General features: G+C 36.8%; 1 protein-coding gene across 1 annotated transcript in view; it reads left to right on the top strand.

The window, feature by feature from the left end:
- znf704 (zinc finger protein 704) overlaps positions 1-19,750 on the top strand; it is a 58,911-nt gene that overhangs the window by 6,820 nt on the left and 32,341 nt on the right. The window lies entirely within an intron of this gene.

The raw sequence follows: 19,750 nt of genomic DNA on the forward strand, positions 1-19,750 counted from the left end.
TCATACTTTGTAGCCCAAAAGGTTATCGATATATCGTTTTAGGTGTTACCGTTTAACCAACAGGTGACTACCAAAATCTTCCATTAAAATAGTGTCTATGTTAGCTTACGATGTTGGCTTACTGGCTGCCATTGCTTGATGTCCAATTCATTCTGACTGGATTGGACGTCTAGCGCCATCAATGGCGCTGAAACCAGAGCATTCACAGCCAGTCCTTTGTGGGCATTTACAGGTCACTTCCTGTTCATTTATAGGGCATTTACAGGTTACTTACGGATGGTTTTTAGGCTGCAGCTATTGAATATTTTAATCGTCAATTAATCTATCAACTAGTTAGTTCGAATAATCAAGTAATCGAATTAGGAACATTTAATTCAATTCAGAATAAATTTTAGGACATGTGAAACAAAGGCTTGCTACTTTCAAAAGAATACAAAATAAAATTCTCGAGTGGTTCTTCAAACTATGAAGAATTGCACTTTCATTTAAAAACAAAATGCTTAGCCTTAACCGGCTAGAAATAAATAAATTAAATAAATGAAAGTCTAAGTATAACAAGAGAAAATTTGGCTAACTTGCACAGCAAAAGTCTGCTAGCTAAAATGCTATAAAATGCTAACTTTTTTTTTTTTTTTTTTACAGTGCTCTTAACAAATTGTTCAAACACATATTCCCACAAAAATGGCTAAATATATCTTTAAACTAAATTAATGCATAAAAAACATTAGTTCAAACAGTCAGCCATGTTAAATGAGTTATGTCATATTCACTGTTGCCACTAGAGGGCAGTGTATCCACCCAATTCAATAGAAATAAAAGCAAACACTTTGAAAACAAACCATTACAATGCCACTCTAATTAAACAGATACTCGAAGCAGCAAAATTTGATCCAAAGCTTTTTTTAGGTAATCAAATTACTGAAGTTAATCGATTAATTGTTGCAGCACTAGTTTTGAGTCTGTCCTCAAATAAATAGGAACTTTCTAGAGTCACCCAACGTAAAATCAACAAGAAGTGACCCGTAAATGCCCAAAAATCAACAGAAAGTGACCCATAATGCCCCATGATGAAAAGGGAGTGACTAAAAAATCAACAGAAAATGATGTAAAATGCCCCTAAATGAACTCATTGCCTGGCATTGACTGCCATCAATGGCCATAGATCCAATCCGTTTGATCGTCTCAGGGCATCTTGAAAGGGCATCGTTTAGTCATAGTTTTCGAGCAAAAGAACAAAATTCATCCACAAGTTTAAAATAAAACTTTGATGACTGCAGTTTTTTAATTTTTTTGGGTTACGATTGTGTCTTAGCAAAAAGAATCTAAGACGATATATCATAAACCTCTCAGTGTAAATCGGGACCCTTGAAAAGATGATTAGCGTTTGTTTTCATTTAAAAATGCAAAATAAATCCAAAAAGTTCAACGGTTTATGTTTGTGATTTGCTTAAAACAGGGGTCAGAAACCTGCGGCTCTAGAGCCGCATGTGGTTCTATGGCGCTGCCCGAGTGGCTCCCTGGAGCTTTTTCAAAAATGTTTGAAAATGGAAAAAGATGGAGGAGGTAATTTTTTATTTTAATGTGGTTTCTATAGGAGGAAAAACATGACACAAACATTCTTTTAATTAATTAATATTGTAATGAACTTAAAACTTGAGGTGGCATCGTACAACAGAGTAGTCACCCGGTGCGTCATTCTCTATAGGATGCACTGCAGGTAAAATGAACATTTAATCATGAAGGCTCATGATGTATTTGTAACCAGTTTAGTAATTTTCTCATCTAATGGAATGGAATTTTATTGTCATCATCATCGGTATCATTGACAGTCATTGACAATTACAAAATGTGATATGATTTGCCCGAAGGAATCTAATCTAATCTAATTTGATATAATACAATATAATATAATATAATATAATATAATATAATATAATATAATATAATATAGATACAGTGGGGCAAATAAGTATTTAGTCAACCACCAATTGTGCAAGTTCTCCTACTTGAAAAGATTAGAGAGGCCTGTAATTGTCAAGATGGGTAAACCTCAACCATGAGAGACAGAATGTAGGGGGAAAAAAAGGAAAATCACATTGTTTGTTTTTAAAGAATTTATTTCCAAATTAGAGTATAAAATAAGTATTTGGTCACCTACAAACAAGCAAGATTTCTGGCTGTCAAAAAGGTCTAACTTCTAATGAGGTCTAACGAGGCTCCACTCGTTATCTATATTAATGGCACCTGTTTTAATTCATTATCGGTATAAAAGACATCTGTCCACAACCTCAGTCAGTCACACTCCAAACTCCACTATGGCCAAGACCAAAGAGCTGTCGAAGGACACCAGAGACAAAATTGTAGCCCTGCACCAGGCTGGGAAGACTGAATCTGCAATAGGTAAAACACTTGGTGTAAAGAAATCAACTGTGGGAGCAATTATTAGAAAATTGAAGACATACAAGACCACTGATAATCTCCCTTGATCTAGGGCTCCATGCAAGATCTCTTCTTGTGACGTCAAAATGATACCAAGAACGGTGAGCAAAAATCCCAGAACCACACGGGGGAACCTAGTGAATGACCTACAGAGAGCTGGGACCACAGTAACAAAGGCTAATCAATCAATTCACCGCCAGGGACTCAAATCCTGCACTGCCAGATGTGTCCCCCTGCTGAAGCCAGTACACGTCCAGGCCCGTCTGCGGTTCGCTAGAGAGCATTTGGATGATCCAGAAGAGGACTGGGAGAATGTGTTAAGGTCGGATGAAACCAAAATAGAAATTTTTGGTAGAAACACAGGTTCTCGTGTTTGGAGGAGAAAGAATATTGAATTGCATCCGAAGAACACCACACCCACTGTGAAGCATGGGGGTGGAAACATCATGCTTTGGGGCTGTTGTTCTGCAAAGGGACCAGGACGACTGATCCGTGTAAAGGAAAGAATGAATGGGGCCATTTATCGAGAGATTTTGAGTGAAAATCTCCTTCCATCAGCAAGGGCATTGAAGATGAGCCGTGACTGGGTCTTTCAGCATCAGTGTTGTTAATAACGGCGTTAGAATATAACGGCGTTACTAACGGCGTTATTTTTTTCAGTAGTGAGTAATCTAATTACAGTGGTACCTCTACATACGATCACTTCGACACACGATCTTTTCGACATCCGACGTAAAATTTGAGCCGCCATTTGTTTCTACATCCGACGAGTTGCTCGAAATACGACGACATGACAGCACTGCAAACGAACGCACGGTGGATTTTCTTGTGTGAGAAATCAACACAGTTTTCAAAAAAAGTTGATACAGTTGGAGAAACAAGGAAAAAAGTGATGCTTACCTTTGAAATGAAGATGCAAGTTATAGAAAAATATGAGCTTGGTGTGCGCGTCCCTGAACTGGCTCAACAATACAGCTCCATGGTCCTCTTCCGACCACCGTTCGCCACTATTTATAAGTTAAGGTGACAATTATTATTGTGGTAACATTGCCAAGGAAATCGCCAGCTTCGTCACGTTTTTATCATTTATTTAAGAACTTATCCAACACAAAACGCCCATTGTCTTAAGCAGTTGACTGCTCTCTAGAAAACGAAAGTATTATCTCTACCGCACCGACCTATCTCACCGTGACGTCAGCTTCGCGGTGCGTTCAGGGACAGTAAAAAGTGTCCGCCATATTAGAATCCAATTCGTTACATTATTTACAGGAATAATTATTAATTATTCTTCTTATTATTATATTATTCTGACTTATTTATTTATAACTTATTTGTTTTTCTATGTTCAATTGCCATTTGTAACAGTGCCAGCAGTATTTATTAAGAATTTAGTGTATGTTTTTAGGCTTTGGAACGAATTAATGGAATTATAATGTATTCCTATGGGAAAATCCTGCTCGACATACGACCATTTCGACTTACAAACAAGGTCCTGGAACGAATTAAATTCGTATGTAGAGGTACCACTGTAATTACTTTTCTCATCTTGGCAGGGCCGTTACCGTTACTGAGGTGGGAAAGCCGTGCGTTACTATGTGTTACTATGCTGGTGGAAGCGAGAAAAGTCTGAGAGAGACGGACTCACGGAGACGAGAGAGCGGAGCAGGAGTGGGGAAGACGCCGTTGCAAACGCGATGCTAGGTAGCTCCAATTATGTAGCCGATAGCCTACAAGCTACGCCCACATAATGCTACGGTAGAAATCATATATTATAGAACTAGATGCAAATGACAGACGCGATGGCAATTGCAACTTATCTATAGAACTAGTTAGTAAACAGGCGCCATCTTAAAGCAGTACACCTCTTCGGAAAGCTCTGTTGTAGAGAACCTTCCTAGGGAACCTAGGTAACCTTTTATCTAAAATGCTCCTAAATCGGCAAAATCTTGACTTAAATGTATCTTTGAGTGATGAAACTGTTTTAAAACTTACACATCGAAAGTAGACAGAAGGGAACTAATGCAATAACGGGAGCAATTTTACCAACTTTAACGATTGATTCAGAACATTAAATGACTTTCACACATAGCAAAGGTTACTATCTAGTTATCACAAGTTCCGCAATAACCCAGTGTCTAGTTAAGTTTAGGGTAAAGAATTGGGCTAGAACCCTTTAAACTTCGCATTGTGTGACCTTTTTTTTTTTTTTTTTTTTTTTTTTTTTTTTTTTTTTTTTTGAGAAAAAAAAAAAAAAAGAAAATCATCACCAGTTACTTTGCCAAGTAACTAATTACTTTTACATTCAGTTAACTGAGTTACTAACGCAATTACTTTTTGGGAGAAGTAATTTGTAACTGTAATTAATTACTTTTTTAAAGTAAGATTAACAACACTGTTCAGCATGACAACGATCCCAAACACACAGCCAGGGCAACAAAGGAGTGGCTTCGTAAGAAGCATTTCAAGGTCCTGGAGTGGCCTAGCCACTCTCTAGATCTCTTGAGGAGATCTGCATGGAGGAATGGGCCAAAATACTAGTAACAGTGTGTGAAAAGCTTGTGAAGAGTTACAGAAAACGTTTGGCCTCCGTTATTGCCAACAAAGGGTACATAACAAAGTATTGAGATGAAGTTTTGATATTGACCAAATACTTATTTTCCACCTTGATTTGCAAATAAATTCTTTAAAAATCAAACAATGTGATTTTCTTTTTTTTTTTCCACATTCTGTCTCTCATGGTTGATGTTTACCCATGTTGACAATTACAGGCCTCTCTAATATTTTCAAGTGGGAGAACTTGCACAATTAGTGGTTGACTAAATACTTTTTTGCCCCACTGTACATACAGCATGTGTTGCCTTCATTATAAGGCTTATCATTAGGCTTGTAATTTTTTTGCGGCTCCAGACATATTTGTTTTTTGTGTTTTTTGGGGGGGGGGGTCTAACATAGCTCTTTCAACATTTTCGGTTGCCGACCCCTGGCTTAAAATGACAAAGAAAACAATTCTCATCAATTTCTCGGGATAGCATGGGGCACTTGTGCAGCTGCCCCAAGTGGTACGGTTAGCCTTCATTTTCATTTAGAATAGCAAACTCCACCCAAAAAGATGAACTACAACTGTGACGACGGCTACATGTTTTTTTTATGTGGCTTAAGTTTGCGATCTGGCATAAAAGAATAGAGAAAACAACTTCTTGGGATAGCTTCAAGCACTTGCGCTGCTTCCACAAGGACATCAGTTAGCCGTCGTAATTTTATATAATCCAAAAATGCATCCGAAAAGTTAGAATATAAATGATGATGACTACCTAGTTGTTTCTGCGAGTGAATTTTGGGATTCGGGACAAAGAAAACATTGCTCACCAATCTCTTGGGACAGCTCAGGGCAATTGTGTAATTGTCCTAAGTGCACTGATTGTTAATAATTACTTTGTATAGAACCAAAATACCTCCACTAAGTCAAAATATGAGCTAGTCATGTTTTTTGTTGTTTGGGGGGAAAAGGAACATAAAATATATCTCTCGATAACTGGGGGCAATTAGCTTAGATGCCCCGAGCACCTTTTTTATACTTGCTATTTGCAAAAATATAGTATACTCCAAACATAAGAAACGGGATCATTGAATGAAGGTGTGTGTGTGTGTGTTTGTTGAGGCGACTTGACAGCGAGTGTGATTTCCCACCGGGGGAGTTCATACTAGCAAAGTTCAGCGAAGGTTTATGGCACAGTTGTGTCAACGCCGACTGAAGCGATAGCGACTGACATCCGCTTCGCTCCCGCCAGCCGTTTTCCGGGTGCCCTAATCATGATGATGTCATCGTGCCAGTGTTTTGGCTGCTTGATTGCCTGCCGTTGACGGTGATAAACGTCCAAATGGATTGGCCGCCTATCACCTTTAACGGTACTGAAATACAATTATTGGAAAACGCTGCAAAATGTGTTTACGAGTGACTCTGTCTCCGTGAGAGAATATTTAAAGATTCGCCCAATATAACCCCGAGCGTTTTGGCTCCGGACTTTACGCCGGACTATTTTGGACGCCGCCGGGCGATAAATCTTCACCGAGGCCTGGCGAGTCTTGTGGTTTTTTTCAGCCTTGAACCCAAACGCTTTCGCGGAGCCGGCGTTTAAAATTCTCTTCCTTGGCGGAGGTCCACAAAGACGGAGGATGCCAAACAATACAATATTTACGTCATCTACAAAGAGCGCCAGAAGGAAAAGTCGATTCCACACAAGAGGCGCTTTTGTCGGATGGCCTTTTAGGTGTGCGTTTAAAAATACATAAATAAATTAAATAAATTATTTGTTAAAATTAATGTCATATATATCAAGTTTTAACATTTTAAGATGAATTTAAAAGATCGAATTAAAAAAAAGGAATAATAAGTTGTCATAAGACTTAATTAAAAATAAATCATAGAGATAAATGATTTGCAATAACAGTATAGAACATTAATTTAAAATAAAAGGCAATTTTTCATTTTTTTTTTCTTTAAAGAATGTTTAATATGTTTCTTTCTAGTTAAGTTACGATATTTTCTTATACCTCCGTTTATTTTTAATCTCTTCATATTTTTTTGTCATGCTTTTTAGTTTTATATCTAGTTTTAAATTTTTAAGACTATTTAAATAACAAATAAAAAAGGAATAATACAAATGTTTCAATAGACTAAATTAAAAAATAAATTATAAACAGATAAATAATTTGAAATCAAAGTATAGGAAATGAATTCAAAATGAAAATAAATGAAAAAAATCCTCCTTTTTTTTTTTCAAAAAAATTTGTTTATAATGTTTCTCTTTAGTTAAGCTACGATATTTTCTTCTACCTCCTTTTATTTTTAATCTTTTCATATTTGTTTTTATTTAGAATTTTCCAACTTTTTGTTATATTTTTAAAATTTATTTTTATATATTATATAAGTCTTAAAAGTTTAATACGATTTATAAATTCCAAATCAAATTAAAATGATTTTTTTTTCATAAGACTAAATTAAAAACATATCATAATAAAACAAATAATTAATTTTATAAATCATTTCATGATATATATTTAATTAAATTGATATATATAATTAAATTGAAAAATATAATAAACAAAAAAATATGAAGTGATTAAAAAATGGAAGTAGAAGAAAATAAGGTTACTCAACTAAAAAGAAACATTTTAAACAATTTTTTTTGGAAAAGATAAAAAATAAAAGAATGAATTTTTCATTTATTTTTATTTTCAATTAATTTTCTATACTTTTATTTCTAATTAAATATATATCATATTATATATGTCATAATTTAAAAAAGTTCTTTATTGTTATTTACTTTTTTAATGTATATTTGTTAAATGAAGGGTTAAATTTATTTAATCTTACTTTTATTTAATTTGATCTTTTATTCATTTACATACAAAAAAATACAAGAAAGGTCAATGAACACTTTTTTCATTTCGGTAATTCATTAAAAAACAAAAGCAAAGTGATAGACAGTAAATATTTTCTTTATATTTTATTTTTCGTTAAAACGGGAAAAAAACATGTAAATTTTCTCCGAGTTGAAGCACGTGATTTACTTTCACGGGCCGCACAAAATGACACGGCGGACGGAATCTGACCCCCGGGCTGCCAGTCAGCCACCGCCGCGCCGCCGTAACAATCTCTACGGGAAAAACAGTTTCTTTGGTCGCTTATTTCCTGACAACTCCTTTTTGTTTCAGAGTTCAAAAACCAGAAGTCGTATTTGACTTGCCCCTTTCTCGCAATTAGCAACCGCGAAGCTATTTATCAAAAAGCTCAAGCGCTGCTCGGCTCCGGTTACAATTGGCTGCTTCCTGCGTGTCAGGAAAGCACACTAAAGCCTCTGAGGCAGAAGGTGGAAGGTGAAAAAAAAGAGCCGACGCTGATAAATGTGTTGTAAACAAATCAGAAATCTGCCACAATGAGCAATTTGCAACCGGCCGGCGTCCGGACAAATTGTTCAAGGGGGCGTTCGCCAGAAAACAGATCAATCACAAGGGACAAGACCTATTGATTGCGGAAATCTGCATTTTCTTCAACTCGTTGGCCGCCACTGACGGTGATTGACGTCCAATCCATTTTGAGTGGTAGAGGGCGGATGAATGGCAACTTCTGCATTAAGGCCTTGTTCAGACTGGCAGCCAAAATCTGTTTTTTAGCCCATCCAGATTGAAACTGGATGTCTCTTTTGCTGTCTGAACAATCACGAACAGTGTTGTTTTCGTCTGTGAAGACGATAATGAAAATATTTCGTTGATGAACTTTTTTTTTCCATAACGATGACGAGATGATAACGGGCTAAAAACGCGTCTTGGGAGATGCCACGAATGCCAGTTTTTGTCTTAAAAGACAAAAATGTGCCTTAGCAATTTCTGTCATAAGTTCACAATGTGTAACATTTTACGTGTCGAGCAGCATCTGGTTGTGTCGCTCATGTGACGTGCTGTAGCCTGCCCCCCATTCACCCACTAGTGTCCTCTTTAGTCTACCCATTGCTTGTTTGGAGACACGCCATAGACTTCATAATGATATTGACAGGTCAGATTCGACTTTCACTGCGCCACACCTTCGAATGGGGGGCCATCCAACAATCCGCTTTCGTTATTCGCAGTCGGTCGTAGCGACAAATGCAGTGATCCAACGCCAGGTTTAGGTTGAAAAAGTACGAAAGTACCGTATACAAACAGGAAGGTTTTTCTCAGGAGTGATTTGTTTGAGGATTCTAGGTAATTATTCTATTTTTCGTTTTTTCACAAGAATTTTCAACGTTAAAAGCTCTTTGTTGTAAATCTGCCACCACACAGACTAGCATCGTACTTCGACATATTTACGTAGAATAAATGATAACTGCACAGTTTGTTTTTTTTTGCTTTTAACCAAGAATCGAGACTGTTTTACGTCCATATCTAGAAAGAATTCAAGGATTTAAGCATTTATTCACAAGAATTTTCACTGGAAAAGCTCTGTTTACATATGGCAGGAGGATTCAAGGTAATGATTCTGTTTTTCGTTTTTTCCCAACAATTTTCAACGTAAAAAGCTCTTTGTTGGAAATCTGCCGCCACATTGACTGACAGACTAGCATCGTACTTCAACATAGTGTATTTACGTACAATAAATGCAAACTTTCTTTTTACTTTTAAGCAAGAATCGAGATTGTTTTACGTCCATATCTATAAAGAATTCAGGGATTTAAGCATTTGTACACAAGAATTTACACCGGAATAGCTCTGTTTACATATGGCGGCCGTCACATTGACTGACAGACTAAAATCGTACTTCGACATATTTACGTAGAATAAATGATAACTTTTTTTTGCCTTTAACCAAGAATCGAGACTGTTTTACTTCCACATCTATAAAGAATTCAGGGATTTAAGCATTTATTCACAAGAATTTTCACCGGAAAAGCTCTGTTTACGTATGGCGGCCGCAACATTGACTGACAGGCTAGCATCGTACTTCGACATTTTTACGTAAAATAAATGCTGACTGCAGTTTTTTTGCTTTTAACCAAGAATCTAGACTGTTTTACGTCCATATCTATAAAGTCTTTTTAAACTATTTCTGGAATGTCCGCTGCTCATACTGTATCGACATCATTTTTTAGGGAAAGATATACCAAGCATATATGTACGGTATATTTTTTTATACTTAATAAATACAGTCGTGCTGCAACGATTAATCAATTAACTCAAGTAATTCGATTAGAAAAAAGATTCAAATTAAATTTAGCTGCTTTGAGCATTCATTTAATTAATGTGGCATTGTAATGGTTTGTTTTGAAAGTGTTTGCATTTAGTTTTATTGATTTGGTTGGATAAACTGCCCTGTAGTGGCAAGAGGGAATATGACATAACTCCTTTCACATGGCAGAATCAAGCTGCTCCCTGTTAAGACCAATATAAGCCAAGTTTTTGTTTGCACTCATGTTTTTTGTTGTTGTTTTTTTTTGCATTTGTAATTTGGTTTATATATTTAGCTATTTTTTGTGGCAATATGTGTTTGAGCCATTTATTAAGAGCATTGTTAAAAAAAAAAAAAAAAGTATTTTACAGCATTTAAGCTAGCGGACTTGTTCAATGTAAATTAGCTAATTGTTCTTTTGTTGTACTTATAACCCCATTTATTTACATTCATTTACGACTACTAAAATTATCAATAGCTGCAGCCCTTAAATACAGTACCTAATACTATAATTACAGCATACTAGGGCTGTCAAACGATTAAAATTTTTAACCGAGTAAATTACAGCTTAAAAATTAATTAATCGTAATTAATCGCAATTCAAACCATCTCTAAAATATGCCATATTTTGCTGTTAATTATTGTTCGAATGGAAAGATAAGACAAGACAGATATATACATTCAACATACGGTACATACTGTAAGTACTGTATTAGTTTATTATAACCATAAATCAACAAGATGGCATTAACATTATTAACATTCTCTTCACGCTATCCGTGGATAGAAAGACTTTTAGTTCTTAAGGGATAAATGTTAGTACAAGATATAGAAATTTTATGTTAAAACGCCTCATAATCTTTTTGTTTTATTAAAATTTGTAAAATTTTCAATAAAAAATAAACTAATAGCTCGCCATTGTTGATGTCAATAATTACACCATGCTCACTCATGGTGCTGAAAGCCATAAAATCAGTTGGACCCAAGTGCCAGCAGAGGGCGCCAAACACCAAAAAACAAGGAACAAGCGGACATTACACTGCTGTCATTTTAATCTGTTTGGGCGGGGCATGCGCGTTAATTGCGTCAAATATTTTAACGTGATTAATTAAAAAAATTAATTACCGCCCGTTAACGCGATAATTTTGACAGCCCTACTGCATACTCACTTGAATGTGGTGTAATTGCTATCATCATATCAGGTTGGTCAGATACTGCTTTATTGACGTCCACTAGTGATAAACTCGTTGGTAGGAGGAAGAACAAATTTGACATTTTTAACTCATTAAATTCCATTGACGTCCACAGACGTCCAATCCATTTCAACTGTTAGATTGGCAGTGAATCAACGAACCTATACATTACCGACCCCCTCGTGCTAATCCATAGCCGGGACTTTAATGGAGCGGCCACTCAAAGTGCCGCGCCCGGAGAAAAGGCACTAATCGATTCTATCGACAGGCGCGCGTTTACAGACACTTATTCACCTACGCCAGGCGAGGATAATTGACAGCCGCTGCCGTCGTGCTTTGCGGCAGAAAAAAATGCGCTAATGAGACTTTTTCAGAAAAAGTAACTTTAATTTCAAAAGTAACTTGAACAAGACTATTTTTAAGTGATCACGGCCTAGTGTTTTTGTTGATTTTCCTACATAAAATAAACACAAAAAAAACCTTAGAAATGCCTAAACACATGAAGATTTTATTCACGTAAACGGCAGCACGTGCCAGATTGCCTTTGTTTGTACCCCCCCCACTCGTTTTAATTAAAGACCATCATTTCCAGGCTTCCTCCAATATGTCAGTTTTGCGAATATTGTTGAATTATTGACGGACGTCCGCCTGGCGCCCGCTATTAATTAGAACCGGAGATGTACTAATTAAGCGCACAGCGTCGGGATGTCATCATTGGGGGCCCATTTTTAATTGCGGCGCCGCTCCCTCGTCATTAATTTTATCGCAGCTTTGCAGGGTGGGACTCCGGATGACCCCCAGTGCCAATATGCTAACGCCGTTCTCGCTAACGTCCGTCATTAGCCACGAACCCAAGAATTTGCAGAACAAATGAACGCAATGGGGTGATTCTCATGAAGCTAACCTAAATTATGTTTTGGAATATTTTAGAGATATAGTCATGAAACCTGAAATAGATTTTGATGTCTATTATTTGTGTCAGTCCATGATTTGTAACCAAAATAGTATTTTGTACTGATTTTAGATTTGTAAAATCATGACTATTATGCGTCCCTGACAAGCTTTTAATGCTTTCACCTCAATGCAGCATCATAAAAATTCAATCAAAAATATAAAAATGTGTTTAAAGTATGTCATTTAGCAGATTATGATAAACTCTAATGGTTTCTTACTTTGTATAAAAAAATTTGAAGGAAAATCTAGTGTCTAAGCATGCGGCTTTCATAACTGTTGCACTTTGTTCCTGTCATAATCACAGTGTTTTTTAAATAAAGTTATTCTGACCCATAATGCACAATGAAGAATGCAAGACAACAGTTATTAGCAAGTTAAAATTGTTTGGCCTTTTTTTTTTTTTTTTTTTTCCAATTGGTAACAGTAGTGATGCAACAATGAATCGATTTACTCGAGTGATTCGATTACAAAAAAGATTTGAATTAAATTTTGCTAGTTGGAATGGTTTGTTTTAGAAGTGTTTGCATTTAGTTTTATTGATTTGGGTGGATAGACTGCCCTCTAGTGGCAACAGTGAATGTGACATTCCTCATTTCACATTTGTGAATCCAGCTGCTCCCTGTTAAGACCAACATTAGCAAAGTTTTTGTTTGGGCTTATTTTTTTAATGCATTCGCAATTTAGTTTATAGGTATATTTAGCCATTTTTTGTGGGAATATGTGTTTGAACCATTTGTTTAGAGCATTGTAAAAACAAAGCGTAAGCATTATATAGCAATTAAGCTAGCCGACTTTTGGGATGTAAGTTAGCCAATTGTTCTTTTGTTGTACTTAGATCCTCATTTATTTATTTTTTTTACTGTTTGAGGCTCAGCTCAGGTATTTTAATTTTTTATGTTCCTAATCCGATTACTCGATTATTTGAACTAATTAGTTAATCGATTAATCGACGACTAAAATAATCGATAGCTGCAGTCCTAGTTAAAAGTTTATTTTCTATGTCTACTTCCCCACCATAGGTGATCATTACCATGATGTGTAATATTACATATTTTCAGACAATCAAATAGATATTTTACTCTAAATATAATATTCGGGATCTCAAACTTGATAAAAAAAAAAATTTGAATATAGTTGTCAAAAGCATTGAAAAGTATCAATGCATCGAGATTGAAATGTATAACTATCGATACCCATGGACCGTATTTTCTGCACTTTAAGTCGCATCGGAGTATAAGGCGCGCCTTGAATGAATGGCATATTTAAAAACTGTTTTCATGTATAGAGCACACCCCATTATAAGGGGCAGTAGTAGTAGTGGTTGGGGTTGCGTTATACATCCACTAGTTGGTGCTGCGCTAAAGGGAATGTCATGCCATGATTAACAAATATTGATCCATATATAAGTTGCATTGGGTTATAAGGCACACTGTCTACTTTTGAGAAAATTGAAGGCTTTTAGGTGTGCTTTATAGTACAAATACAGTACTTATTAAAATACAGTATTCATTCGTTTTTGCATGACCACAGGTGACCAGAAATTTATTGTCGAATTTGATATTGCACTACTTTTGATAGTCATGAGGATAATTTTGCATAATTTTCCTTGTTAAAATATAAGCTGCCATTGACAGCACTTGGCATCCAATCCACTTCAAATTGATTTGGACATCTACTAGTGAGAAACTTATTTAAATAATTTTAAATTAGTTCTTAAGAGCCGCAGGATTCAACGCCTATCACAGTCAATGGCACAAAAAAAAAAAAGTATAATAATTAAAGATCACATCATTTTCAAAGTATCGGAATCGGCAAAAAAATATCGGACATGCCTTTTTTAAATATACATATACATATATATATACAGTATATATATATATTTTTTAATTTAAATCGTTTTTTAATTGTATTTAACGTTACAGACAAAGTGTCTTACACTCATCCAGAGTAGTTTTGGTTTAATGTTGGGCTATCAAATTTATTGCGTTAACGGCATTAAATTTTTTTTTTAATTAATCACGTTAAATAGTTATTGCATGCGCTGCACGACCCACTCAAGCATTGTCGCGTTCAATCTATAAAGGTGCGGTTTTACCTATATATAGAGCAATAAGGAAGCGTATGATGGGTAGAGGGAATTTTGACAAACTTTGGAGCCTATTTTTATTTGGCCAAAGCCTTACAATCCCACTTTCAGCACTAAGAAATAACGTGGGAGGCAATATAGGGAAGAAAGGTTGTAGTTGATCATTTTCTTAACACCCTGTAATATTTCCCAACGCAGAGAAGATATATGAATTGGTGCCACTACGCTGAGTCAGGGGTTGCACTTCCCATCATGCGTTTGGGCAGATCAGTAAGTTAAATGGCGACAGTATCATTTACTGAAAGCTCACCAAATACACTAGATGGCAGTATTTAGTCACAATATACAAAGTCACATTTATCCTTTAAGAATTACAAGTCTTTCTATCAGTGGATCCCTCTCACAGAAAGAATGTTAATAATGTAAATGCCATCTTGAGGATTTATTGTCAAAATAAACAAATACAGTACTTATGTACTGTATGTTGAATGTATATATTCATCTGAGTTTTATTCATTTTTTTCTTAATGCATTGCCAAAATGTATATGATCGGGAAAAATTATCGGGAATGATTGGAATTGAATCGGGAGCCAAAAAAAGCAATCGGATCAGGAAATATCGGGATCGGCAGATACTCAAACTAAAACGATCGGGATCGGGTCGGGAGCAAAAAAACATGATCGGAACAACCCTAATAATAATAGTTTTTTTGTTTGTTTTTTTTTTAGCATCAATATTGAGTTGAAAATTTTAGTATCAAGACAACTAGAGGTGTGCGATAACTTTTCAACTGATATCCCGATATTATCCAACTCCAAAAAACCGATACAATATATGCGGTCGTGGACTTAACATATTATGACTTATTGTATTGTGATGACCCACTGGATGCTTTAATAATGATAAATGTAACAACTTCCAGATTTTCCAATAAACTAAGAAAACAATTTCAACTGCAGTTATGGAAAAAGTGCCTATATTGCCCCACTATATTTATTATTGACATCAAAATACATGTCGTCCCTAGGTGACGACGGACCTGACTTTCGTGACTTTACGATGCCTGCGCCTCGTTTTTTTTTTTTTTTTTTTTTTAAATGTTGACTTTTGTTTTGTGATTCATGCTTTTATTTTGGCGCAGAAAGGCCTGGAAGTGAACGCATGTACAGATGCGCCCACCCACCCCACACATGCACACACACACAGAGCAGCCAAGTGGCAGAGGTGACAGCCTGCGCACATTTGTTGCTTGTGAAACATCGAGAGGCGACGGCTGAATATACCCCCTTTTGTACCGTTTATTGTGCGTTTTCAATTGTGGTCGAATACTTGGGGTGAGTTGTTTTTGATGATGTGCCGACGCTAACTGATACATGCTAATCGTTTGTTGTTGCTATATCAGCAGCTACTTGTAAAGGCAAATTTGAATTGCTGTTATTGAAGATGACACTGATTTAATTTCATTTCATTTTACTTTCATTCTGGAAGTGTTGATGTCATGAGCAGCTGAATAAAGTCAGCAAACCTCATGGACGTCTGACATCGTCATTTTGGAGCTTAGCTCACTGTTTAGCCAGGACTTTTCTACAACGTCTTGGCAAGGGACAGTACAATGACGTACAAAACATGTTTTTGGATAGTTTTTTCTTATTTAGAGGGTGTTTTGAGGTATTTAAAGAGTTAATTTCAATTTATGCAGAAATCCGGGTTACATCTCCAGCGCAGGAACGGAACTCGTTCATAAACCGGGTACTAACTGTAGTGCGAACATCAGTTGTTGTTTTTTTTTAAACAAAATAAATGGTTTTATCACATGACAATAGTAAATCTGAGTTCTACTGTTTTAAGCTAGCTTTGGTAAATGTCCTCCATTACCGTAATGGATAGCTTTCATGAGAATCACCCGTTGACCACCATCGGCGCCGCAAGACTAAACGGGAGGGTGGCAACAAATGAACGAAAGTTTCAAACGCTTCAAACGTATCGGACATCTCCAAGTGACAAACATGAAATACTGTATTATTAAAGCTGAATGAACAGTAGTATGATTGTTGAAGTGTTTCCTTAGTTACTTTACGGTCAATGTCATTTTTAAAGCAGCTTTGGTTCATCTATCACCATCAATGGCAGCCGGTTAGTTAACAAAGTTTCCATTTTACGATCGGCAAAGTCAGTCTTTGTTTCTTGTTAGGTTGTTTTCCCCCCCTCCATCTGGCCGAGCGCTGTAGCTAGCAGGCCATCCCGACAGATGACGGATTAGCCTTTAAATTTCCTTCGCCGGCTCTTATTTACCGTTCAGCTCGCAAGTAAAAGACACCCGAGCGTAGGTCGGCCGGCCTCTTATTGGATTGCCACGTAAACGGATATTCCCGCTCTTCTTGGGCTAAGATTTATGCAGAGCAGAAGAAGAGCAGATGCTTATTTGATGTTCGAAACTTTCAATTAATAGCTCGCCGGGACATCTGTTGCGTGCTTTCAACTCGGTGTCATTATCTACGGGAAGGCGTTTTTTTTGTTTTTTTTTTAACTTGATGAAATTACACATGTAAAGGATTGACGCGCAGCCGATTGTTCACTTAGGCGAAATTAAACGCCGAGTTAAACGCGTTATCTTCTCTTTGTGTGCCAAGAGACATTGAACGCATCTGCAGCAGCAGACGGTGGATGTAAAGGGGAATTTGATGCGCTGCGGGATGTTCAAAAAAAAAAGAAAAAAGATCTTTTTTTTAGGTTGCCAAAAATCAGGACACTTGTCAAATGTCCATTGCTGTCAATGGCAGGCAATTACCGTAATTTTCGCACAATAAGGCGCACCTGACCATAAGCCGCCACCCATCAAATGCGACACGAAAACGGCATTTGTTCATAGATAAGCCGTACTGGACTATAAACCGCAGCTGTCCTCACTGTATTATGGGATATTTACATCAAACGTTATTAGCGGGTAACACTTTATTTGACAGCGACATCATATGACTGTCATAAGACCAAATGAACCACCATGAAGCTTCATTGCTTCAAGAAGCTTCATTTGGCCATCACTGCTGCCTTGGGGGAGGCACTCAACCTCTTCTGCCACCTGCTGTCAACACTGTTGTAGTCCAACATGCCTCCTAGCATGCATTGCAGTGCTACAGATGTGAATAACTATCAAATTTAATGTTCTGTGCTAATTATTTCTTCAGTTCATGTTCCAGTTGTTTCATTAATTGCTAGTTATGCTATTTGGTAACACTTTATTTGACAGTGGCCCCATATAACTCTCATTAGACAATCATAATTATGTTATGACACTGTCATAAGCATTAAGGAATGCTTATAACAGATGCCATTTAGTGTTGTCTAGCAAATTATCTCACTTTTGAATGGCTATTAAAGGTCCTAGCTGGACATAAATGGAGTAAGTAACACAATTTGCCGGATGACACTTAATGCCATCTGTCATAAGGATTCAGTAATGCCCATGATAGTGTCTTATGACAGTCTTATGACGCTGCTGTCAAAAAAAGTGTTACCAAATACCATAACAAGCAATTAATGAAACAACTGAAACAGTAACTGAATAAATAATTAGCAAAGAACATGAATTGTGATTGTTATTTACATCTGTAGCACTGCAATGCATGCTAGGAGACATGTGTTGCCTATTAACCCAAATTAATCAAGAAATAAGATGCACTTGACTATAAGGCGCTGGATTTAAAAAAAGGAGCGGTTTATAGTACGAAAATTAAGATACTTAAAAAGTGTTGTGTAATCAATGGAATCATTCACTGCCAGGCCCTCCCTGTCTAAATGTTTGGACATCTATTGCCCTCAATGGCTTTGAAACAATATTTTTTTGGGGGTTTTGGAGAGTAGATTTCCGCCTAAGCAGTCAAATTCAAAGATGACCTTTTGACCCTTTCTCTTGTCATCATATTGCGTACCCTGCCGTTAATTAATTGAAAAGTTAAATTCCTTTTCTAACCTGCGTAACCTTTGACCTCATGACCCCAAAAATGTAACCAACTCTTCTGTTTCATATTACCGAAAATATAAAAGAAGTTTGATAATAATCCTTTATTCGTTTCTTAGTTCTTGAACACAAGTATGACTTAAAAAACGCTGTGTAACCAATACAATCATTTGCTGTTGTCCCTCCCAGTCCAAATGAATTGGATGTCTATCGCCTTGACAGAGTCGATTTCTCCCTTAGCAGCCATATTCAAAGCTGACTTCTGAAATTTCAGTTAAATGGGCTAATCCGTTATCAAATTTGTTTTCTGACCTCGATGAGCTTTGACCTCATGACCTCAAAGATGAACCACTTCTGCCATTTCATACTAACAACGTATCCTGAAAGTTTAATGACAATCTCTATATTCGTTCTTTAGTTATCTTGACACATACAGCTGTCAATAGCGTAAAAAGTGTTTTGTAATCATTGTAATGATTTGCTGTTGACCCTCCCAGTCTAAATTCGTTTGGATGTCTGTCGCTCTGACAGATTTCAGCCAAATTCAAAGCTGACCTTTGACCTTTCTTTTGTCATCATATCACTTACACTGAAAATCTGAGTTGAGTAATAAATAAATAAATAACCCAGTAGTCTGAATTCTGACCTTTTGTGACCTTTCACCCAAAATTGAACCACCTCTTCCTTTTCATATTACCAACATATCCTGCAAGTTTGATAGTAATGCCATTTTTCATTCTTGTGTTATCTTGAATGCAAACATACAGACCATAACAACCATAACAGCCAAAATTTGGAGCAATTATGAAGTCAACAGTGTCTCTAAAGGATTCAACAACTATCAAAATAGTATCAAATTCATTTAAGCATCGATTTCTCCAATCAGCATGGCAGTCTCCGGCGTAAACAACTCCCGGTCGCCCGTCTCTGCCGCCGGGCTTGTTTTTGTTTTGATTCCGGCCGCGTTGGCAGAACGGGACGCGGTCCGCGCACGCGGTTTGGACGGGGAGGGGGTGCCGCGTCCTGCCAAAACCCCCGACGTCCCGACTTTGTGCGGGCTTGAGCTCTGACAGGCCGCCAGCCCAAAATGGATGTGTTTACCATCACTAGCTCCGTCTCGGCCCGTCAAAGAGGCCTCTGTTATTTTCTTTGGAGTAACTCAGATTCGTTTTTTTAACTTTTTTTTTTTTGCTCTCGCTCAACTTTTGTACTTGAGTGGCACGTGATATCGCGGTAGTTAATCATCGATACGAGAAATATCTGGGTAAAAAAATATGGGAGTGCAGCTATATGATTAAGTCTGTGAATGCTCATCTTTTCGTGCCATTGACAGCGCTTGGCGTCCAGTCCATTTGGACTAAGAGGGGCAATTCCCCCACTCCTAATCCCGGATTGGACATCTAGTACCGTCAATGGC

Source organism: Corythoichthys intestinalis, chromosome 22 (genome assembly GCF_030265065.1).
Source record: "Corythoichthys intestinalis isolate RoL2023-P3 chromosome 22, ASM3026506v1, whole genome shotgun sequence".
Taxonomy (NCBI): domain Eukaryota; kingdom Metazoa; phylum Chordata; class Actinopteri; order Syngnathiformes; family Syngnathidae; genus Corythoichthys; species Corythoichthys intestinalis.